The following is a 25,504-nucleotide window of genomic DNA, read 5'->3' as shown; positions in this document are numbered from 1 at the left end:
GAGAAATTGACATACATTCTAAGAGTACAAAGGGACAAATTTTATAAGATTTGGGAAAAATTAATCCAGTTTGTATCCCCCTTTCGGGCTGATTTTGATTGACTTTTTGGTAAATGTACCAGGTAATGGGGTATGGATCCCCTGACTCCACCACGCTCACCGAATTTGTTTTTTGAAGGGTTGAAATGTTTGGTAAATGCTGTCAAGTAGGCCACCTCACACTGTTGTTAGTTAGTTAGTTTGTTCCCTTTTTTATTAATTTTTTATTATTATTATTATTATTTTAATTATTATTATTTTTATTCACTTTTCGTTTTTGTAAAAAAAAAGTTCGAAAAGGACTCTGATCTTTCTGTAATACCTCAGACTGTAAAGATGCAAACCTTTTCTAATAAAAACATAAATGAAAAAAAAAAAAAAAAAAAACCTGTTACTAATGTTAATAGGAGTGACCTTGGGAATGCGAGCGCCTGATTGGTCTGTTATTATTGTTAAAATCTTTATTTACACACAAAACAGTGAAATAAAGCCCGGGTTAAAACGAATATTTTAAGATCAGAATTTGGAAGGCAGCAGCTTGCAGACACGCTATATCCACTTGTAGCGATCTAAAAACTTGGCAGCAAGGCTTGATGGGAAGTGTATTTTTTTTGTGTACCTGCGAGGTCTTTTGGGCTGATTGTTCGGAGGCGTTCAAGACATAAACCCTGTGCTGTTCATTGTCTAGTAGTTTAAATAAACCCGAAATATGAGCAAACTCAAATTCTTTACGCACTGGTCGTCACAGTACAGTTTATGGGTCCAACTGAAAACCACAGTGTAAACAGTAAATAATGGAAAATGGTGATCGTGATGGAACTTTTATGGTTTGAAACTAATGGATTGCAAAATATAGATTATCTTTACTTCCAAATAGTTTACATCAGGAGTCACGTGTCTTTCCCAAGGACACAAAAGACATATTTACTGGTATACAGAGTGTGTATTGAATCACTGACCGTCAAGTTAGTGAGTAACTTTGCATAGTCACGTGATGTCACCTGCTTATTTCCAGGGAGATAGGTTTAATGCTCTGTAGTGGAGAATTTCAGTGAAAGCTAAAGAATCTCAGTTGACAGTTGGTAGGCCGTAAACCACAACATTTACATAGCGCACCTTTAGTTGAATGCAAGTGTACAATACAGTGCTGAGTCAGTAATGATGAAACCAAACAAACTGAAAAATTATAGAATATTTTAATATTTGGGTTTTCCATATTAAAAAGCAAAAACTGAAATTTCAGTCATTTCACATTTTTGTCTCATGTACCGTCTCAGCTTCGTCTTACACTCAGAGTACTCAGTATACAGTATTGTGTAATTAGTAATGTGTTTCTTATTGTAGTATTGTCAATTATTACTATTATATTTTCTTGGCAAAAGGAGAAATAAAATTTGTCAACTGGAAAAAAGTTTATTTGGTCGAATGCTTTTTGCAGCTCTAAGTTCCAAGCTGCTTCTTCAGTTCTGGTCAAAATGCTGTTGGACACTTCCTTATATCTGCCTAAAGGGAGGGGCTAACTACACTGAAACTACTCTGAAACTAACACATCTACTTGTTTACATTTTTTGTTAGTTAGCTGGGCCTATTGAACTGCACTGAATGTGGCGTCTTATTAGCGGAATCATTCACGGCCATAAGGGAACTTTCACACCCCTGGACCTGATCTGGGCTATTTCTATTGTTTTCTTAGTTTTTTTGTTTTTAGTTTTAAGGATGGAGTTGCAAATAGGAGATAGATGGTGTCTGAGTCCTGCATTTCTGTTAAAAAATTGATTTACTTTCCTAACAAAAATAGCTTTTTTCACTCCCCTCTCAAACCAATTCTTTTCTCTGGTGAAGATCTGTACCTCACTGTCCTCAAAGGAGCGGCCCGAGGCATTTAGATGAAGATGTACAGCAGACTGAGGCCCTGTGTTGCTTTTCCGTCCGTGTTGGTACATTCTCTTGTGAAGTGGCTGTTTTGTTTCTCCAATGTAGCGCTCACTGCAGTCTTCACCACATTTTATTTTCTTGGTTTAATGATGGCGATGTCCAAAATCTTCCAAATAATTCTTAAACTTGTTGAATTTATCACAAAGTACATTTCATATTCAAATGCTATAATAAAATACCCATCTTGAGTGCAAATGTTATGACAAGTCTATTTTTGAGCAGTCCCCTCAAGGGTCACTAAACACAAGGCTTTTCCATCTGTTGTTTCTTATCAATGTCCACAAACAATATCTGATTCTTTTACCAGCATACCCAGTGGCCTTGTAAACAAAATATGCCAGTCTTTAGATTCTGCGGGGTTGTTGGAGTTCACGGCTTTGATGCCATCTGTGTGCTGAGTTCAGGGACCTCAGTGTGGTGTGTTCAAGGACCCCGGTGCTGTGAGTGCAGAGGGCAGCAGTTGGTGGTCCACAGTCATGGTTCTTCTGTCCATTTTTAGCCACGTCCAGGCCGCACAGGAGGATCTAACGAGAGACCACTGACCTGTTGAGAAAACACGGCAATGGAGCTGACTCAAGAAGTGATTCATACATGAAAAGTCCAAATTAAACTGCACGTACTTAAACGCAACATGAATATTGTACTAGTATAACATCATAATTCTAAATGTTTATTTGTGGAATGGATGTGGGATTTGGAGATAACAAAAATGTAAAATGCCTCAGTAGAAAAAATTAGGGGTGTAACGATATATAAGTCTTACGAATCTCATGGTGCGATATTTATTGCAATATCGTGAAAAAACCTCACAATATGGTGGGGAGGCTCACGAATAGGGATGCAACAATATCCAAATCTCTCTGTATGATACTTTTATGATATACATCTCAAGGTACGATATTTATTGCGATATTTTGTGGAGGCTAAACAATTAAAACTGTTAATACGCTTCTTTTTCCTCTTAAAATGCCTTGACAAGACTTAATCCAAAGATTTAAATTGTTTAGAACTGTTATTTCTTCTTGTAGTCTGCGCTGAAATGGAGCAAAGGATCATGGTCTATGTAGTTCCCTCTGTCTATTTTAACCATCACTGCACCATAACTCTTAATTTAAGCAAAGACACTTGTAATTCGATATATTGTGATGGTCGACGACATTATTGTGAGAACTTTGACGTTACGAAACCACGATATTTCAGTTATTGTTTCATCCCTATTAAAAATTCTTCACACAATTTTGCTAGTCTATATATTTTTTTGCTTTTTTTTTTTTTTTGTTGTTGTTTTTGCTTTCATTGACACACACTTTGACTCTTTGTAGTACTCAAGGCTTACCTCATGGGGGAGCTATAGACTGGTAAGTGAAAGCAAGTCCACTGGGTTGGGTTCACTGAGGTAATGCTCAACTTGCTTAAAAAAAAAAGAAGCTGTACAAATAATATGTCTAAGGAGGATTTATCACCTAATCTTATCGGGTAAAGCTATTTATCTGAAACGCATTCAAAGCTGTACCTGTAGAGTAGTCAGTGCTATACTCTTAAAAGTTTTATATTACGCAAAATTGACTCTTGTGAGCTTTAAGTCATGTTATAATGTTGTTACCTTCTGAAAAACATACCTGGACTGCATTTTTTTTCAACAAATATTCAACCTTATTGGACGTAATCTACCTCCTACTGGCCTTTTCGTGGTACTTTTTACTCTTGAGGGTGTAATGATGAGTAACCAAATATGTTAAATTGTATACAAGTTTATGAGTATCACCATTTTTACTGTGTTGACTGAACTCCAGGCCAAAACAGAACAGAGAACAACAACCTGAGCCCCAACTGTCTCCCGCAAACAGATCCTCCAGCGGCGAGAACCCTTCCTTTGACAGCAGCGTGTGAAACCAGGGTGAGACCTGAGCAGACTTCACACAGCACAGAGAAAATCAAACACCGTGACACGAACCGAGCTTGTTTTGACTACTGGAGAAACTAATGACTAGGGGTGTAATAACATTTGACATTTTGTGATAGCCTAACTCAAAAAGTCTCAATATCAGATGGCATATTTGTGGGAATACAGTTGCTTGGGTTTAGATTATATCGCAACTTTTTATTGTTTTGTCATATTTAAAGGTGAACTGTGTAACGTTTTCCATGGAGATGCTATTGTTTTGATTATAGGACAAACTAATGACCTGGGGTGTAGTAATATTTGACATTTTGTGATAGCCTAACTCAAAAAACAAAACAAAAAACAATATCAGGTGGGAATACAATTGCTTGACTTTAGATTATATCACAACTTTCTATTGATTTGTCATATTTAAAGGTGAACTGTGTAACTTTTCTGGTGCATAATCAAGACCTGGATTCCATGGAGACGCTATTTTTTTGATTATAGGAGAAAAAAATGACCAGGGGTGTCGTAATATTTGACATTGTGTGACAGCCCTACTCAAAAAGTATCACAAAAAGAATATTAGATGGCATATTTGTAGGAATATAATTGCTTGGGTTTAGATTATATAGCAACTTTTTATTGTTTTGTCATATTTAAAGGTGAACTGTGTAACTTTTTCCATGGAGATGCTATCGTTTTGATTATAGGACAAATTAATGACCTGGGGTGTAGTAATATTTGACATTTTGTGATAGCCTAACTCAAAAAGACTCACAAAAACAATATCAGATGGCATGTTTGTGGGGATACAATTGCTTGACTTTAGATTATATCGCAACTTTCTATTGATTTGTCATATTTAAAGGTGAACTGTGTAACTTTTCTGGTGCATAATCAACACCTAAATTTCCATGGAGACGCTATTTTTTTGATTATAAGAGAAAAAAATGACCAGGGTTGTCGTAATATTTGACATTTTCTATTAGTTTGTCAAATTTAAAGGTGAACTGTGTAACTTTTCTGGTGCATAGTCCATGAAGATGCTGTTGGTTTGCCTTGAATGTTCCTCAGTGTCCCGTTAAACTTGCTTATCTCTATGGAAACAGGTAGGCGATGCATATAGTTCAAGGTATATATCAGATCTGTGGATAGGTGGCTCTGCTCACAGTAAGAATGGGTGTTTTTCAAGGAGTTTTTGTAGCAATAAAACTGTTTAATGCCATACTGTGAAACCTTCCAAGCAAATCAATAACAGCTACATGGAGATGAACATTGAAAGTGGTCAAAAATGTTACATAAAGCACCTTAAATTGATCTGAAAATATCTGGTTGGCCACTATACACACTATGATACTCGAACTTTGTCATTTTCTTTTTGGGTTGAAGAAATACTGTACGAACAATAGAGAAAACTGCCTCTTGTTCCCCATCTGGAAGCATGACATAACCGCATTCTTGAAAAGCCACCAAATGAAAAAAGACTGACACAATAGCAAAGAATCGGATGTTAAAGTTCTTATATTACACCAAATTGACTCTTGTGAGCTTCGAGCCATGAATAGAATATTACAATGCTGTTACCTCATCGAAAAACTGCGGAGTGTTTTGTTTCATTCACGCATGTTTGAGTAATCCTTTATTATTAGTCTGTCTACTTCTCCAAAGCTCAGATGTAGCTGTTAACTAGTGGAAGTTTTAGCTTTAGTTCATTAGAGATTGGCAACTTCAGGGCTGAACTCATCCAAATGATTCTAGTGAAGGTTGGAGGTGGAATAGAGTGTTTTCGATTTTATAAACAGTGTTGGGGAGTAACAGATTACATGTACTGGAGTTACGTAATCAGAGTACAAATTATGAGTAACTGTATTCAGTTACAGTTACTGTTTCAGTGAGTGGTAATTGGATTACAGTTACTTGGTTGAAATAAATGGATTACATGGTGGTATTTTGGGCTACACCCCCTCCCCCCCTTTTTTTTTTTTGGTAATTCCACTCATTGCTGGAAACTAAACCAGGACTAAAACCAGGTCTAAACTAGATCTAAACCAGGACTAAACTAGATCTAAACTAGATCTAAACTAGATCTAAACTAGATCTAAACCAGGTCTAAAACAGGTGTAAAACAGGTGTAAAACAAGTCTAAACCAGGTCTAAAACCAGGTCTAAACCAGGACTAAACCAGGTCTAAAACCAGGTCTAAACCAGGACTAAACCAGGACTATAACCAGGTCTAAACTAGATCTAAACCAGGACTAAACCAGGACTAAACTAGATCTAAACTTGATCTAAACCAGGTCTAAAACAGGTGTAAAACAGGTCTAAAACCAGGTCTAAACCAGGTCTAAACCAGGACTAAACCAGGACTAAACCAGGTCTAAACTAGATCTAAACTAGATCTAAACCAGATCTAAACCAGATCTAAAACAGGTCTAAAACCAGGTCTAAACCACGACTAAACCACGACTAAACAGGACTAAAACAGGTCTAAAACCACGTCTAAACCAGAACTAAACCAGAACTAAAACAGGATTTAACAGGACTAAACGATGCTGCGCGGACGTGTCTCCACCTTTTCTATCAATAATATTTTTAATCTGGTTAAGTAAAGACTGGACTTTTCATTGTCTTATAGCAGATAAAACATTTTATGTTACGATATCCTGGTCTTTGCTTCTGTACAGCAAATCAAGTAATCCACAGTATTCAGATTACATTACTCACCTTAAGTAACTTAATGGATTCCGTTACAAACTACATTCTGGGGTATGTAATCTGTAATCTGTAGGGGAATACATTTTAAAAGTAACCCTCCCAACACTGTTTATAGAGGAAGACTAAACTAAACTAAATCTGCTCCAGGTAAGTTTTTGATGAGGAAACAACATTATAACAGATCAAAAAATAATATAATATGAGCCCAAAGACTCCTTACACTGTACTTTCTCCATTCAAGAGATATAATATTTTGATTTAAACTTCACAAATACACTATCTTTGGACGGTTGCCAGGTTGAAACGCACAAATACTGTAAAAAATAACAGTCCCATATATATGTTGATATTGTTTACACCCCTAATAACCAAAGCATGTACTAACCTTGAGTTTGATGTTGTTTAGTCAGCTGGTATAAAATGGTTGTGTGGTGACGTGCATTATAAGCACAGAGACCTTCACTGAGTTATGATGGAGGAAGTGAGAGACGCATACTAATGTTGAACCAGCCCAGGTGGTGCTGTTGGTCTTTAGATGTGATGGATGATAGATCTTGTTTATGGACCACTTAATCCAAGGGAGTATACTTCAGTGTTACAAGGGACAAACAAACACACATAATTCATGCATAATTTAACATTTCTTGTACAATCGATGTATTTAAATAATCTTTTGGACGTTTAATGTGCTCCATGCTTAATGAAAATCAGTATTTAAATAATTCTCCATTCCATAAAACAGAACTAAGAGTAGGGAGGGATGTCAAAACACGTAACACAATATAGACTTTTTACTCGCACTAACTGTCTCCAAATTTATAGCAAATAGCAAACTATATAACCATTATGTTCAAATCCAAAAATGTATTGCAGGCTGAGATATTAACAACATATGTATCAGGGAGCAACTATAAAAGTGTAGGATACTTTTTGTCCATTATCATATAGTATTTCTTTAATCTTGCATTAATTTTTAAGTCAAAAAGATGACAAATGTTGCTCTCACTTTCTTGTCTGTGTTGTGCTGAGAGCAAAAAAGTAGTTCACTGAAAGACAATCAGAAAAAAATTGAAATTTAATAAAAAAAATAAATAAATATGTTTGTCAGGGTGCAAAGGTTTGTAGTGAATTGTTTGTAGTGTTATAGGCTTATGATGCTGTACAGTGGCCTGTAAAAGTCACACTTTTACAAAGAACTAAGAGTAGTTTGGTGTTTCAAAGGGATGTCAAAAGACGTAACACAATATAGACTTGTTACTTGCACAAATTGTCTCCATACCTAGTGTTTAAATGTAATATATAAGCCAGAATTTATAGGAAATAACAAACTATAGCCATGTTGAAATCCAAAAATGTATTGCAGGCTGAGATATTAACAACATATATGTATCAGGGAGCAACTATAAAAGTGTAGGATACTTTTTTGTCCAATATCATATAGTATTTCTTTAATCATATATTAATTTTAAAGACAAAAAGATGACAAATGTTGCTCTCACTTTCTTGTCTGTGTTGTGTGGCAGCAAAAAAGTAGTTCACTGAAAGGCAAGCAGAAAATATGTAAACTGAATTAAATAAAAAATAAACAGGCTACTTTGTCAGGGTGCAAAGTTTACAGTGTTATAGACTTATAATGCCGTACAGTGGTCTTTAGGCTAAGTAAAAGTAACACGTTTACTAAGAACTAAGAGTAGTTTGGTGTTTCAAAGGGATGTCAAAACACATAACACAATATAGACTTGTTACTCGCACTAACTGTCTCCATATCCAGTGTTTAAATGGCAAAGTGTTTAAATATAACCCAGAATTTATAGCAAACACAGCAAACTATATAAAAATTATGTACAAATGCTAAAAAGTATTGCAGGCTGAGATATTAACAACATATGTATCAGGGAGCAACTACAAAAGTGTGGACTTTTATTTGTGCTTTTTCAAAATTTTAACAAATGAACATAAAAGAACAGTCTGTGGGGTTCTACAATAAAAGTGAAAAATAAATACCTCATACATTCGAGTGAGCTTTGTAAATAGAACATTTGAACCATCACTTTTCAAATTTAGCAGCTTTCAGTCTCAAATAATAGGTTATTTTTTCCATCCCATAAATTTCCTCCATTATATCTGTCCATTACTGTAATTTTAAACAGTCATCCTTCAGCCAGTTCCTTATTATTACTTTCTTACAAGGCAAGGGCATAATCTTATATCAATTTTAAAGAAAAAAGATGACAATTTTTGCTCTCACTTTCTTGTCTGTGTTGTGCTGAGAGCAAAAAAGTAGTTCACTGAAAGACAAGCAGAAAAAATTAAATGCAATTAAATAAAAAATAAATTGGCTACTTTTTCAGCGTGAAAGGTTTGAAGTAAATTGTGGAAAAGGGATGTTAAAAGACATAACACAATATAGATTTGTTACTCGCACTAATTGTCTCCATACGCAATGTTTAAATGTAATATATAACCCAGAATTTATAGCAAACAGCAAACTATATAACCATTATGTCCAAATCCAAAAATATATTGCAGGCTGAGATATTAACAACCTATGTATCAGGGAGAAACTACGAAAGTGTAGGCTACTTTTTGTCCAAATCATATAGTATTTCTTTAATCTTATATTAATTTTAAAGTCAAAAAGATGACAATTTTTGCTCTCACTTTCTTGTCGGTGTTGTGCTGACAGCAAAAAAGTAATTCACTGAAAGGCAAGCAGAAAAAATGTAAACTGAATTAAATAAAAAATAAACAGGCTAATATGTCAGGGTGCAAGGTTTGTAGGCTAATGATCTCGTACAGTGGTCTTTAGGGTAAGTAAAAGTAACACTTTTACTATGATCTAAGAGTAGTTTGGTGTTTCAAAAGGATGTCAAAACACATGACACAATATAGACTTTTTACTCACACTAATTGTCTCCATATCCAGTGTTTAAATGTAATATATAACTCACAATTTATAGCAAATAGCAAACTATAGCCATGTTCAAATCCCAAAAAAAAATTATTGCAGGCTGAGATATTAACAACCTATGTATTAGAGAGCAACTATAAAAGTGTAGGATACTTTTTGTCTGTTTTCTTTAATCCTTTATCAATTTTAAAGTCAAAAAGATGACAAATGTTGCTCTCACTTTGTCTCTGCAAAAAAGTAGTTCACTGAAAGGAAAGCAGAAAAAATATAAATTTAATTAAGTAAAAAAATAAATAGACTACTTTGTCAAGGTGCAAGGTTGGTAGTGAACTGATCCACATCCACTACTTAAATTATACTGAGTTTTATAGGCTAATGGTGCAGTACAAAACAATGGTCTTTAGGCTGAGTAAAAGTAACACTTTTACTCACTATCGTATCATATCTTTGTCCCCAGTTACGTGCATATCCCTCCGCCACCCGGGCCACTTTACACGTGTCCTAATTCATGTATGGCGCATCCTGGCATGTCCATGAGGCATGCTGCCCTGTGAATGGCGCACGGGAGGTGGGGGTGTCCGGGGTGATCATCTGAGAGAGCGGCGCGTCTCTGCCCCAGCCCCAGCCCCAGCCAGCAGCCCGTACCCGCCCCAGCCCCACGGATGACCTCACGCCAGGGAGGAGGAGGAGCACAGCCCGGGAGTGCGGACCTACCTTGGAGTTTAGCCTACCGCTTCTGGAGCAAGTGGGAATGCGTCCGTGTGGAGATAGATAGACGCTAGAAGTTTGGGGAAAACACTTTTGGAACTTTACCATCCATGAAATTTACCAGGTAAGACTTTTGACGCGTGGTTTTGTGCGTAAATGTTTTGTTTTCGCCGTGCGTCGCGGTTGTGGTGTCCTTAAAGTAGCGCTAAACTACACTCAAGAGTTTAGTGGCATTTTCCCGGTGGAATGTCTGGACATGCCCATTTTTAGCAGCAGCCAGAGGACTGACAGCGGACTGTTACCCGGGGCGATCGATATTTACAACAACTCGCTTCAGTAAGTTTGTATCTTAAAACTATTCCCTCTGCGTAACGTGGAGTAACTTACAAGCCAATGTAAACAAACCGCGCGTAGATTTCTTCTTGTCTTCCTGATGGGGCAATTCTTAAATAAAAGCTGTAGTTGTTTGATTATGCCAAGGCTAGTTTCATGAATGATCCACTTGGCAGAACATTTGGGACATTTCTGATTAGGACACCATTTATAGTGCAGCAGCAGAAGCCCATTTTCAAAACTTTTGGAGCAGCAGACTGGAGAGACGCACTGATGTACCGTGGTGGTGGCTCCTGAGTTTGACTGAGGACAGCAAAAGTTTAGAAAGGTTTATAAACTAATCCAAGGACACCTGCCACGGAAAAGCTGGGCTGCTATGTCTGTAATGTTTTTCTTATTGCGTATTGATTCTGAATGTTGGCTTAGATGTGCTTTACCTTCCCATACCATTGATCTATTTTCCACATGTGGCCCAATTACATTACCGAATTAGGATAATGACTTTTTCCTGGTTTGCCTTTTTCCTTGCTTCTTGAGTTCTTACACAAAATGGTAAAGTTAGCCTAAACGGAAAGTCTAAAATTGCAAATTGTTCAAATGAGTACAAAATAGTCCTACTTATTTCACATACTTACTACTTGATGAATACAACAGTACAGTTTAAAGTAGCCTGTATTAATTGGTAGGGATTTAACGATATCCAAATCTCACGGTACGATATTTTCACGATATACATCTCATGGTAGGGTATTTATTGCGATATTTTGTGGAAACTAACAAAATTTTTCTCCTTTTAAATGCCTTGACAAGACTTAATTCAAGCAACTAAGACTTAAAAGTGCATAAAACTGCTATTTCTTCATGTAGTTGCACCAAATCTGAGCAAAGGATCATGGTCGATGTAGTTCCCGATGTTTTTTTAGCTATTGCTGCACCATAACAATGAATTTAAGCAAAGAAACTTGTGATTCGAGTTATTGTGATGGTCCACGATATTATTATTAGACTTTTGACGATACGATATCATGATATTTTGGTTGTTGTTACATCCCTATTCATTGGTAAACTTCCCTCTGATGTTTATGTCGATTGATATAACTACGTCAAGGTCCTATATTACACAAAATTGACTTTTGCGAGTTCTAAGACATGTTATAATGTTGTTACCTTGTCAAAAACATACCTGGAGGACTTGTGTTTTGTTTAGTTCACACATGTTTGAGTAATCCTGCATTATTAGTCTGTCTACATCTCTAAAGCTCAAAACGAAATGCCCAGTTCCAGCTTTTTATGTCATGGAGTGGTAGCTTTCAAGTTAACAGCTAACATTTACCTTTAGTTCAGTAAAGTTTGGCAATTCCAGGTCTGAAATGATCCAAATCAGTGTTTCCCAAGGTTTTTTTCTGGGGACCCATATTTTAAAAGTCACAAATCTTTGCAACTCAAGTCAATAGACATTATTCTTAAATCACAAAATAAATTTGTGTCCATTATTGAACATTAATGAGGATATTTTATTGTTGATCACGATAAAATATCCTCATATAGTCTGTATTTTTTGGACTATAAGGCGCACCGGATTATAAGACGCAATATCAGTAATGTTGAATTCTCTAGTCTATTTTCATACAGAAGGCGCACTGGATTATAAAGCGATTTTGTCAAATTTTCAGGAAATTAAAGGATTTTAAGTGTGCCTTATAGTCCAAAAAATACGGTACTCAAGTTTTAAAGAAGGAAAAAAGGTAATCAGTGTTTCCCACAGTGCTGGTGCTGCCAAAAAAGTGAGGATTTGGGGTGCGTGGCGATGTATGTATATATTGCAGACCTACATTCAGATTGTGACAAGGTGAGCCAAAAAATCTCTCCCCACCTTAGAGTCACAACCCAGTCTTTGGGAAATAATGATCCAAATGATTCTAGTGAAGGTGCGTGCAGTTTGAAAACACCGTGGAGCACTTTCTGTATTACCGCATGGCTTGACAAGTTGGAACAGAGTGTTTTGTGTTTGAGAAGAACTCAGACTAAATATGCAGGTTTGTGTGTTAATTAAAACGTGTGAATGAAACAAAACGCAACTTCAAGTGTGTTTGTGATGAGGAAACAACATTATAACCAGAAAAAAAGCCTAATATGGTAGCTTTAAAAGGAAATTTGAACTGCCAAGGCCCACCCAAATTAAAACACCATTCTTATCACTCATTCTACTTGCCTATCATTTGCCAGCTTCCGAGTTTGCCAAAGCACTTAATCTCATCTGGGTCTCTCCCTTCCTAAAGACTACCCCATGGACTTTTAATAGGTCAGTTTTTGGCTCAGAGCTGTGTGGTCCTGTTTGAAGCTGTTTTTTACTCTGTGTTTTGGAGATTGGCCGTAGCAGTGGTTTGCAAACCAGAGGTGCCCAGCCCAGATCGCTCAGTGCACTGGCGTCGGAAGAACTATAATCTAGTTAGACCACAGATTGAGCGATTGAAGGATATTTTAGTGTTTAATGCATATTTGAACTGGGATTACCCGATGACTATGCCAGGTACTTGGAAATTATATTTATGGTCTGTCCTTTTGATAAACGCCTTTGATCTGTAAACTGGGTGAGGTCATGCGCGAAGTGTACTTGCTGATAAATGCTCTTAGTCATAAGTTTGTTGATAGTGTCACGACATAATGACTGCAAGTAGAGGAATTTGAATCATTTGGTTCCTCTAAAAAGACAATAGTTTTAATCAAAATCATCACTGGAACACTCTTTTATTATTTATTGTCCATTCTAGTTTATGAAGGGTAGAACTTCCTCAAGAAAGCATTATACTTTAGTTTATTTCAAGTGTTATTCCTTAAAAATACATAGAAAACATGCATTCTTGCTATGAATATGGTCCTCTCTCCGTAGATCTGACCTGTTCCTTGGCATAATGTCATACTGTGTAATATTCCAGGCAAAGCTAACACTTCCATGGAGACAAGCAGGTGACTAAGTAAATAGTTCAACAAAATGTGATTAATATTTCCTTTGAAACCAGCTGCCTGCTCTATAGGAAGACCATATGCACAACATTGTCATTGCAACTCTAAAAGTGTTATGTATGTTTGTGTGTATGTCCATTTCAGTTAAAGGGCACTATGTAACATTTCTGGTAAAGGAGGATGATTGGAGATTTTATTGCTTTACCTGGAATGTTCTAGCCTGATTCATCATCCGGTTTCATTTTGTGGAAACCGTCTGACCTCGCAGCATTAGGATTCGTTCGCTCAACGGTAGGCAGGTACTTTTTTTGTTTAACCAGTCGCTGCTTTTTGGTTGTGACGTATGTAATGTGCCACTAACTGGGCTAACTGGTGTATTAAGCTTTTCCCAAATCTCATAGGAAGAAGGGCAATAACGTCTTTCCCCTAGATAAAATTCACCAAACATTCTCTTTGTTCCGGCTTTAAATCCTCCATCTCGATTCGTTGTCAACGCAGAATTTATGGCTCTTCACTGATTGGCTGGTGCCTGGACTCGCACTTCTTGCAAACCGTCGTCCTGACCTAGTCGCTGGAGGGAAATTAAATTGAGGGGAGGCACTAGGTGGCGCCAGTCTGGCTAGAAATGTTCCACATCATTGCAATAAATCTATCTCCATGCAGATGTATAGGTGGAGGTTGTGTAGCCAAGTTACAAGTCAGATCTCTGTAGAGGTGACCCTACTCACAGTAAGAATGCAAAGAATTACAAGGTAGTTTTGACCAGATAGATGAGTTTAATAAATTATGATTAGTTAAGTTGAACAAAATGCTGCTTTAGACATTACCTCACCATTCTCGTAGCATGATTTCACTTTTTACCCAATTAAACGAGCATTAGAGCTGATTTCCATGCTTTTGTGACTTGGCTAAAACAACTCCTGCCTCCTCCCAGACCAGTGATTGTGCTGTTGGTCCACTCATCTGATTGAAAGCCCTGCAAGAGGTTTCCTGGACATCTCCTAAATCCTGGTTCCCATGGTCCAGAGCCAGTTGGCCTCTGACAGATGCTGGCTGCTATTGGGCCCTTATTGTGACCAAGGAGGGACAGCGAGCAGAGCCAGAAACCTGACAATCACCATTCACACACAGAGCAAAAAGGCTATTTTAAGGGAGGCTTCATAATAGGCCACTGAATTTATATAAACTGTTATTCGTCTGAACATTTTCATGGCAATATGAAATGGTGGACTTTAGGGTTGTAAGAGTAATCAAAATTGAATAGAAATCACAATTTGAAAGGAAGCACATGGGAACAAATCACAAAGGCTACATTTTTTTAAGTGCAATCATTTCCTAAACAATAACATATCCTTAATATTATTGTCTTATTATGCATAAAGAACTGCTAACTCTGTACAAACATGTTCTAAAATACACGTGTTTCTTGTCTTTTTGCCAATTCTTCTGAGCTTTGAATAGAATTCTATTTTGAAACCATAAATCGAAAATCATTCATAATTGCAAAGTCAGATATTTTTCCAATATCGTGCAGCCCTCGTGGTTTTGAAGAGAAGAGAAGAGCTGCTTCTCACAGATCTGACCTGTCACTTTGCCCTGGTGGCATCATTTGGTTGTCTCTACGAAGATAGATATCTTTAAGGCGATACTGTGGAACATTTCAGACAGAACAATAATATCTTCATCAGGGGTGTAGCACCAAATTCTAGGCCCTAGATACAACTCATCTTGTTGGGCGCCCCCATGCACTGGGCCCTTGGTAAACAGTACAGTTTGACTCCCCTGTCTGACGTCCCTGATCTCCAGGGAGACGAAAGAGAGGCAGACCTTCTACCAGTTACTGTATTTTTCTGACTATAAGGTGCACTTAAAATCCTTAAAATTTTCTTAAAAATCGACAGCCTTATGTATTAATTCTGGTTGTGCTTACTGACCTCGAACCGATTTTATGCGGTACATGGCGCTCAAAAATCTGTCAAAATGTTTTAGTACGAAGCTGCACCACTTGATGGATTGTTGGAGCTTTACGGCTACCGTAGTCAGGAGCCTTGCGGAGTTAGTCCAACAGAAGCTGACCACATCAGCGCACAAGGAGCAAGCTGTTTTTTTCAGTGCTTATAATTTATGCAAATTAGCCATGTGGTTTTAAGTTTTGTTTCTGTAAAACGTAAACAAATGTGCACAAAGCTGCATTAAACACATTATTACTCAATGTATATTTGAGTCGTCCTCGTTAGAAATAAAAAAACAAACTTAAATGATCCACCCACATTCACATTCATAATTCACATTCACTAAGACAGGGAGAAAACGCCGGGCGAATTATGCCACATCTACCAATGGATGCCTGGGCTAAGAGATTAGTCTCAAGTGTCGACTGTTTTTCTTAATGTGCCTTATAATCCTGGTGCGCCTTATGTATGAAAATTGATGAGAGAATTCAACATTATTGATATTGGACTTTATAATCTAGTGAGCCTTAAAGTCTGAAAAATATGATATGTTACATAGACTGACACCTTTTTAAACAATACTTTCTTGGTGTCTATATTCCTGTATTAATAAGTGTTGCATAATTTCCAGTAAATGGTGGTTAGTCCAAGAAAAATAAATGCTGATTCTGCTGTAAGACTGTGGGTTCAAGTATGTATCCTCATGTTACACTGTGTTCTCTTATTGCTTCCTCTGACTTCCAGCCATTGTCCTAAGTTGTGTTGGATGACAATTGTGAGAATTCTAAAGAAATGTTAGTTTTTTGGAGGATTTTTGTGTCAACCCTGTGAAGACTGTCCAGACGTAGCCCACGCAGAAATTATAGTTGTTGGACTACAGCACCGTACACCCATATTTTAACAGAAATAGGCAATAGGATCCTACGCATTTGTCCCGTGTACTCGCTGAACTTGCATTTGACACGACTAGTATTGTACGAGGTATTTCAACGAGCGCTCGCCATTGTAACGAGATCTTAAAATTAAACTGTCTGCTCATCCTGAGGACTTTGAAATACACCATTTCTAGATCTAGACGTTATAATGGATTAAAAGATTCGATTTTGCTTGACGTGCCAAAACCGCTGGGGTTGTGTGAGGTCTTAATGTGAAATAGCAGATTCATAACAGTAGCACCTGGAGCGGGGCTGTCGAAAGCCGCGGTTCAGGTTTCATGTTAGCTCAAGGCGGCGTAGAAAGGTAAAATGTCCTAAAACTAAAATTATCTCAACTTAAGCCAATTAAAACAGACTTGATCTCAGTTATAAGGATATAGATGGTGTTTGGAGTCCAGATTCACAATTTGCTGCGAGCTGTGTGGCGGAGTGTTGTGTTAGCTCGGGTTTCGTTTGAGGCCTGTGCTGTCTTTACTGTTTAATCGCGCCGTTCCCTCCAGCTCATTTATTATATCATTACGAACTGACAGCCGTTCATTTTCTCACGGGTGGCTCCCATCCAAGTCTGCGCAATACTGTAACCTAACACAGCGCAGGTGGAAGGAGTACACATAACTACTGTAAGAGTACTTTTACTACTGCCACTACTAAAGCTACGCAATTAATTGAATTTTGATCGCGATTTGTGTGTCAAACGATCTCCAAACTCATGTAATTAAGTTTATTTTGGGATATTTTTTATATAAATAAGTATATTTATTGTATTTTTTAAATGTAAAGATTGTTGAACAGCTGGATATATAGTTTATTCTGGATACATTTATGTTTTTCTATGCCTTATTTCATGTTCAAAGTATTTTATTCATTTTTTGTTTTATACACCGCAAAACTGCACTGAGGTACATATATGTGTAGTATAGTGGATGTTTACATACATAATTCACCTCTAACTAAAGACACATTAGTTATATGCTTAACTATGTTCCGTGTTCAGTTTTCAGGTTTGTGCTCTATATACAGTATAGTCGCAGTCCCTTTAAGACCCGTTGGCGTTTGAGGCACGCTGTTCTGTTTACCGTCATTAGCCGTTTTGTTGTTGTTGTGAGTTCAGTTAATAAAGCGACCCGACTTTCTGTGTCTGAAATGTGAGGAGCTGTTGGCTCCTTTTTATTATGCCGAACTTCCACAGTAGCCTATATTTATTTTCAATTAGAACGTTTTGCGTAATGATCAATAACAAAGTGTTTGATTTTTTGGGGTTTTTTTTGAGAGAGAGAAATGCTGAATAAATGCATCGTGTTACTAAAAAAACTACTGTTACTTTTCCATTATCGAGCAACCGTAACAACTGGGTTTGTAACAATATCCAAGTCTCATGATATGATATCGTCACGGTATGAACCTCACAGTACGATATTTATTGTGATATTTTGTGGAGGCAACAAAACTGTTAATATGCTCCTTTTTCCTCTTAAAATGCCTTGACAAGACTTAATCCAAAGAACTAAGACTTAAAAGTGCTTAGAACTGTTATTTCTTCATGTAGTCTGCACTGAAATGGAGCCTATGTCGTTCCCTCTGTCCTTTTTAGCTATTGCTGCACCATAACTCTTAATTTAGGCAAAGAGACTTGTAATTCGATATATTGTGATGGTCCACGACATTATTGTGAGAACTTTGGCGATACAATATCACGATATTTCGGTTAGTGTTACATCCCTACCAACAACTACTGATTAATACTTTTGTACTTTTTTATTCTTTATTGATAGGATCCCCATTAGCGCAGACAAGCTGAGATAATTACACAATAATATTTACATTTCAGCCATACAATATACTCATAAGTTCATTAATACAATAAATAAAGGTAAAAGTATACTTTTAAAATCTGTCATTACCTTTAGTGACAACATTAGTACAAAATTAATAAACACCTTTCAATACAGTTTATATTATATTTATATTTAGTTTATTGGCGTGCTTTTATGTTTTGGCTCATGTCAGCTGTTGTTTTTTTGAAGCTCTGTCCCAAGATCTATTGGATAAAAACAAAAAAAGTTACTGAAATCAAACACTGCTTCAAATACAAAAGGCTATACCCGTTTTGTTGATACTACTACTACTTCTACTACTAATACTTCAACTACAACCACTTGTGCTGCTGCTAAGGAAACAACTGGCCTGTTTCCTACCACTACTATTCTTGAATTTCAGGCAAATTAATTCCTGATTTGAAGGATTTTCTTCTCAAATCCTTCAAATCCCCGTTCACAAGATATAATAGTTTTATTTGAATTGTGTTATTGCCGTTACAATGGCAGATAACGCCGTGCCAAATCCTTTAAATCATGAAGGAATCTTTGTGGCTTAAGGCTGCACTGTGTAACTTTTTGGTTGGGGGTTCATCACTTGTTTGTTTCTATGGAGATGTCATTGCTTTGCCTGGACGTTAAACAGATCTACTTTACATTTATTCAACTACAGGTGGTTTTATTGCTCAGAAATATCTCGAATCGTCTTGAACCAATTACAAAACTATAATAAATGTTCTTTCCAGCCTTGATATAGAGTTACGTATTGATTATATCGTCGTCTCTTTTGTAGTTTTGTCCGTCGGTTTGTGTTTACATGTCAGATCCACGTGCTCGCCCCTGCTCAGGCCGACCCCGATCTGCTGCACGTGCACGCCCGCAGTACCTTCAAAACAGATGTTACTGATTTACATTTTTGTCAAGCGTTTTAGAAAACCCTGGAGACCGGAGAGAAAGAGGAGAGGGAAGAGAGAAGAGAAGAGGGAGATGGAGCAGGAGAGAGAGAGAAGGAGAGAAGGGAAGAGGGAGAGAGTGAAGGGAACTGGGAAAAAGAGAGAGATGGGGAGCGGGGGAGACAGATGGAGAAGAGGGAAAGAGAGAGAGCAGGAGAGAGAACAGGGAGCGAGACAGAGAAGAGGGAGATTGAGAGAAAAGAGGGAGAGAGAGCAGGAGAGGGAGACAAGAGAGGGATAGAAGATAGAGGAAGAGAGAGAAGAGGGCAAGAGAGGGAGGGAAATAAGAGGGAGTGAGAAACAGAGATAAGAGAGAGAGATTGAGAGAGAAGAGGGAAAGAGCGAGAGAAGAGGGAGGGAGAGGGGGAGAAGAGAGAGAAAAAGAGAGAGGGAGAGAAGAGAGAGAGTGAAAGAGAGGATCGTGAGGGAAGATAGAGTAAAAGAGGGAGAGAAGAGAGAGGGGGATAGTGAGAGAAGAGAGAGAGTGAAAGAGGAAGAGAAGAGAGAGAGGGGGGTCGTGAGGAATGAGAGAGAGAGTTAAAGAGAGGGAGAGAAGAGAGAGAGGGATAGTGAGAGAAGAGAGAAAGAGGGAGAGAAGAGAGAGGGGATAGTGAGGGAAGAGATAGAGAGTGAAAGAGAAGAAGAGAAGAGAGAAAGAGGGAGAGAAGGGTGAGGGGGGATAGTGAGGGAAGAGATAGAGTAAAAGAGAGGTAGAGAAAAGCAGAAGAGAGAGGGGATAGTGAGAGAAGAGAGAGAGAGTGAAAGAGAGGAAGAGAAGAGAGAAAGAGGGATAGAAGAAGGAGAGAAGAGAGAGGGGCATAATGACAGAAGAGAGAGAGAGAGTGAAAGATGAAGAGAAGAGAGAGAGAGGGGTAGTGAGGGAAGAGAGAGAGTGAAAGAGAGAAAGAGAAGAGAGAAAGAGAGAGAGACGAGAGAGGAGGACAGTGAGAGAAGAGACAGAGAGTGAAAGAGAGGAAGAGAATAAAGAGAAAGCGGGGGAGAAGAGAGTAGGAGAGGTGACCGGACCAGTGAACTCTGTGCCGCTTCGTGCCACGGGCTTACACAGTTTAACTTTACTGGGTCAGACTAATACTTATAAATAAGGGTTATTTTTTATATAATGGTTTAATAATTTAATAACTGGAAACTAATTACACACGTTGTACTTGCACTGTCCAGCCTGAGCCGCGATCCTTTACAAACTCACAGTGTTGACGTCACTTGTATTGAGGCGTGAGTGACTGACTGTTGGTGAACTTTAGACCATGACTGGACTTGTATTTAGAACCAGAACAGCTTCTATTATAACTGTGAGTCTTTGCTTGGGTCACCTGTAGCACTTCTAATACACAAATGAGTGGCTTTTGGTCTTAGATGAAGTTTATAGTTACGTGCATTTTTGTTCTATGACCGAAAGGGTTTAGGCTGAAGAAAAAAGTACTTATAATGCCAAACCCTGTTAAACAACAAAGAAAGCAGCGTATGAACTAGGGATGGGCATTCGATGAAATTTTCTTAATCGATCGTCGGAAGAATTAACGATCGATTATCGATTAATCATTAACATTATTATTACTATCTGCACTACTAATCTGCATAAATAAATTCAACTTTACGACATATAAACCGTGACCACTCTAGAGCCACATCAGCCCGTTTTAGATTATAATGTGTTTAATTCAGTTTTGCGCAACTCTCACAGAAACTAAACTTAAAACCGCATCGCTAATTTGCATAAACAAAGCGAAGATAATAATACAGCTCTTGTGCTCTGATGCGGTTCAACTTCGGTTGGACTAAAGGACATGATTCAGTGGAATACAGGTTAGTGTGACCATATTTGCATTTGTCAAAACCAGGACACCATACAGGGGGTGGGAGGTGGGGACTCGGGACTCGTCATCGACATTGCGCGACTCTCACTTGGCAAAGCTTTTTCCCACTGGACACCGAAACATATGTGCTGCTTTGTACACTGTGCACATGGCCTCCCACTTGTCCCGAACGGAACAGAAAGCGTGGAATTTCTTGTACAAGTCATTGTTGCACATCGTTCGCATTTGCACTTCAGTACGTTGCAGGCTGATCGACTGTTTGTGTCTCCTTCTGAGTGCAGAGAGCTACATGTACAGACCCCTGTTTGGTCACGCTACGCACAGCAACCTACATTCGGTTTGTCGATTAAAATGAACGTAATCGATGAAATTCTTAATGATGAATTATCGATTAATTGACCAATCATGCCCATCCCTAGTATGAACCGCAAGTTTGTGTTTACAATTTCACTTATGACTTACTGTATATATAAGAGACAAAATATGAATTAAAACAAACAAAATTAAATGCATAATTCATTCATTCCAGAGCTCTATATCTTTCAAAACATAACACTTTATGCCCTTTTTAAAGGTTTCTGCAGTGTTAGACGTTTTTTTAAATCATCAGATTGTTTCATATACTCACCCCTCTAACAGAAATACAATCACTTTTTTTTTTTTTTTTTTTTTAGTTCTTATCTTATCTTCTTTCTCATTTTTTAAACTATGCCAGTTTTGTTTTTGTTTATGGTCGCACAAATATCTTTAAATTATAAGCTGTATTGTTAGAATATCTGAGTTTAAAAAAATCTGAGTCATAATACATCATGACTAGAGATGTAACAATAACCGAAATATCGTGATATCGCATTGTCAAAGTTCTCACAATAATATCGTGGACCATCACAATATATCGAATTACAAGTCTCTTTGCTTAAATTAAGAGTTATAGTGCAGCCATAGCTAAAAAAAAAGACAGAGGGAACTACATAGACCATGATCCTTTGCTTCATTTTCGTGCAGACTACATGAAGAAATAACAGTTCTAAGCACTTTTAAGCCTTAGTTCTTTGGATTGAGTCTTACCTTATGCATTCTGAGCACTATAATTATTCACCCTGAACAGTTTTTAAGCGCTTTTCACAACTTTCAGAGACCAGAAAAGAGTCGCCATGACAGTAAAAGTAACAACAACTACTATGTAAACTCACACTAACGGATTTTTGCACAATAATTTATATAATTTTATTTTTAATTAAATGCAGACAGTACACAGTGGACTTATTTTGACCTCAAGAGTTGCTTATATAATCTATCTGTACTGGGGCATGACTAATTTTGCTACTCACTTTTAATTTGTTTGGACTTCTGTCTGTATCTACCTAATATTATTACTAGTTTCAGTTTTCGTTTGTTGTTTTTTTGTTTCATTTACTGATATTTTAACCTGGATTAGTTGCCTTGACATCACCTAGGTTTCTATTTAAAGCAAATTTCCTCAGCCTTAAAATTGCATGTAGGCTTATTGTTACCAAAGAGCCAACACCTATGATTTAATGCAGTCTTTTATTGCGCCTGTATGCTTTGCTGTTCCCGTTTCATTCATTCATTCATGCTTCTCTATGAGTCACTGGCGTTACTGACCTCAGGGTGGTGTGATACAATGACATCAAGTGCCATCTTATCCGCTTATCATTTATTATGTTGTATTCAAGTCAAAACACACTTAGAATACAGGTTCGGTTTCCATTTCGCGGAGATAAAAATAACAACAAGTAAAAAGATACTATAATAACTTTTCCATGCTTCACTTTTAATCCCTTATTTTAACCAATGCTATTTTAATGGGTGTCTTTGTGCGGTCAGAGATAAACTAAGAATAAACCTGGCACATCCGAGATAATGTCGTTTATCACGTCTGTCACACCTAAGAGCAGTTCAATACAAGTGGGTAGGATCATGTCACTTCCTCAGCTATTGATAGAGACTTACAATATGGGCTTGGCAATTTACAGTACTTTAAAGGTTCAGTATTATCAAAAATTGACTATTGTGATCTTTGAGTCATGTTATAATGCAGTTAACTCTTCAAAAACATGCCTAGAGTTGTGTTTTGTTTCATTCACACATGTTTGAGTAATCATTTATTATTAGTCTGTCTACATCTACAAAGCTCAAAATGCTCTGTTCCACCTTGTGATGTCATGAAGCATTAGTTTTCAAGTTAACACAGTCACCTTTTACCCTTTGTTGAGTATAGATTGACAGTTCCAGAGTTCAAATTATCCAAATGATTCTTGTGAAAGTTTGAAACACAGTAGAGTGTTTCCTGTATTACAAGATGACACTGAAAGGTGGAACAGATTGTTTTCTGTTTGAGAGAAGATTGTGTAGAATTAATAAACAATAGCAGAATATGAATATGGTAAAGTAGAGATATACAAAGTCAGAAATGCAACAAGAATTTACATTAGCTAATACTTTAAAGGTCCTAAATTACACAAAATTGACTTATAATGTGGGTACCTCCTCATAAACAAACCTGGAGTCGTGTTTTGTTTCATTCACACATGTTTGAGTACCGTAATCCTTTATTATTAGCTCTGTTCAACCTTGTCACGAAGTGGTAGTTTTCAAGTTAATACCCATCTTTTAACTTTAGTTCAGTAGAGATGAGCAATTCCAGGTCTGAAATCAACCAAATGATTCTAGTGAAGGTGTATGGAGTTTAAAAACACAGTGGAGCACTTCCTGTATTACCACGTGACGTCACAAAGTGGAAAAGAGTATTTTCTTTTTGAGAACTCAGCCTAAATATGCAGGGTTTGTGTGTTTAACATGTGTGAATGAAACAAAACACAACTCCAGGTCTGTTTTATGACGAGGAAATAACGTTATAACATAGATCAGAAAATAGTGTAATGTGGGCTCTTTAAAGTAAAAAAAAAAAGATTCTTGCCCCAGTCAAGTATCCTAGGGTCAAAGTGAAATTGTTATGTGCAATTATTATAAAGCATTTTTATTGTACACAAACCAGGAAGTAAAGTGTAAAGCTTGTACATATTAGCATGCTAGCTGCTGTTAGCATTACCATGATTGCAAAACTCCACTCTGGGCTCCAAAAGTTGTGAAAAGTGGTTGTAAACTCATTGTAGCGAACAAACAGGATGCTTGTAATGTGTAAGTATTAACTTTGGATCACTGCAACACTATTAAAACTAAATTAAAATAGGTCTGGCCAGTATAACTAAATTGTTTACCTGTTTTATGAGTCAGTTAAACTTCCATTACAGAGGCTAGCATTATAGCTGGGTGATTTTGCCTGAAAATAAAATAGTAAATGATTTAATTTTCAGTGCAGTTTCTAACACAAGAAAGTGGGGAAAATAAAACTTGGACTTTCTTTCAGACAAAGCATCTTCAATTGATTTTTTGCTCAGCCCTAGTTAGCATAGATCTTTTTCACAATGGCCGGAAGTGCCACGATGTAGGGTAAACGTAACTTGGTTAATGGTTTTCTATGGCAAATTATCTGTAGAAATGTCTCGTGTATTTTCTACCAGCTTCATAAATCTGCCCCATCACCAAATCTTCATTGAACAAGGTTGACAACGGACATATTCTGTCCATGAAGAATTTATCCACAACTATCGAGGTAAGAAAGACGAAAACGTAAAGGTGAACAACGACTACTCCTGAGCAAAACTAATGTTACGGGCATGAATAAAACATAAATAATAAGTAATTTAGTAATAAGTAACTTGTGTACTCAGACTGATTCTACAATTAAAATAAAAAATCGATTTCATTATGTAAATATTGGCATAAATCAGGGGTCTCCAACCTGTTTCTCGGGAACTACCAGTAGCTCTCCGCCCCCTTACCAGTAGCTCGCCAAATGATTTCTGAATTATACATATTGTTGAATAATTACTGGTGTAAATGTGTTATTTTGAACTTTGTGCACTAATCAATGGATAACGGTTTAATGTTTTATAGGCATCTAACTGTACAACATCTAACATCAACATCTTGCCCTTTTATATCGGCTCAATTTCTTGAAACCGCTTAAATGAGTAGCTGTCCGGCATTTTCATTTTGTAAATGTAGCTCAGCGGATGCAAAAGGTTGGAGATCCTTGGCATAGATATAGATTTGTGCAGTTCGAATGCTATAGATGTTCACAGATTACATGTCTAGCATTTAAACTGCACAAATCTCTCTCCGTCTATGTTAATATCTAGATCATTAAATCGATATAGAGTCAGCCTGAGTTCACAAGTTACTTATTAATTAATTAATTAATTACTTATTACTTATGTTTTATTCATGACCATAATGTAGTTTTGTTCAGGAGTATTTCACTAATGCTAGTCGTTGTTTACCTTTACGTTTTCGTCTTTCTTACCTTGATAGTTGTGGATAAATTCTTCATGGACAGAATATGTCCTTTGTCGAACTTGTTGGTTGAAGATTTGGTGATGGGGTAGATTTATGAAGCTGGTGGAAAATACGCGAGACATTTGCCGCAGATATTTTG

The 25,504-nt window shown here is 37.1% G+C and overlaps 1 protein-coding gene across 1 annotated transcript in view; it reads left to right on the top strand.

The window, feature by feature from the left end:
• Positions 1-10,197: 10,197 nt before the first annotated feature.
• Positions 10,198-25,504, top strand: part of tanc1b (tetratricopeptide repeat, ankyrin repeat and coiled-coil containing 1b) — a 289,556-nt gene continuing 274,249 nt past the window's right edge. Inside the window, exon 1 of the mRNA XM_055151328.1 lies at positions 10,198-10,320. The gene's annotated coding sequence lies outside the window, so the exon portion shown is untranslated. The remainder of the gene's footprint in view (positions 10,321-25,504) is intronic.

The sequence above is a fragment of the Boleophthalmus pectinirostris genome, unplaced genomic scaffold (assembly GCF_026225935.1).
Source record: "Boleophthalmus pectinirostris isolate CB_2022bp ecotype Guang Dong unplaced genomic scaffold, ASM2622593v1 HiC_scaffold_1, whole genome shotgun sequence".
NCBI classification, from domain to species: Eukaryota; Metazoa; Chordata; class Actinopteri; order Gobiiformes; family Gobiidae; genus Boleophthalmus; species Boleophthalmus pectinirostris.
The sequence above is the reverse complement of the archived record's forward strand: the minus strand, read 5'-3'. Positions and strand labels throughout refer to the sequence as shown.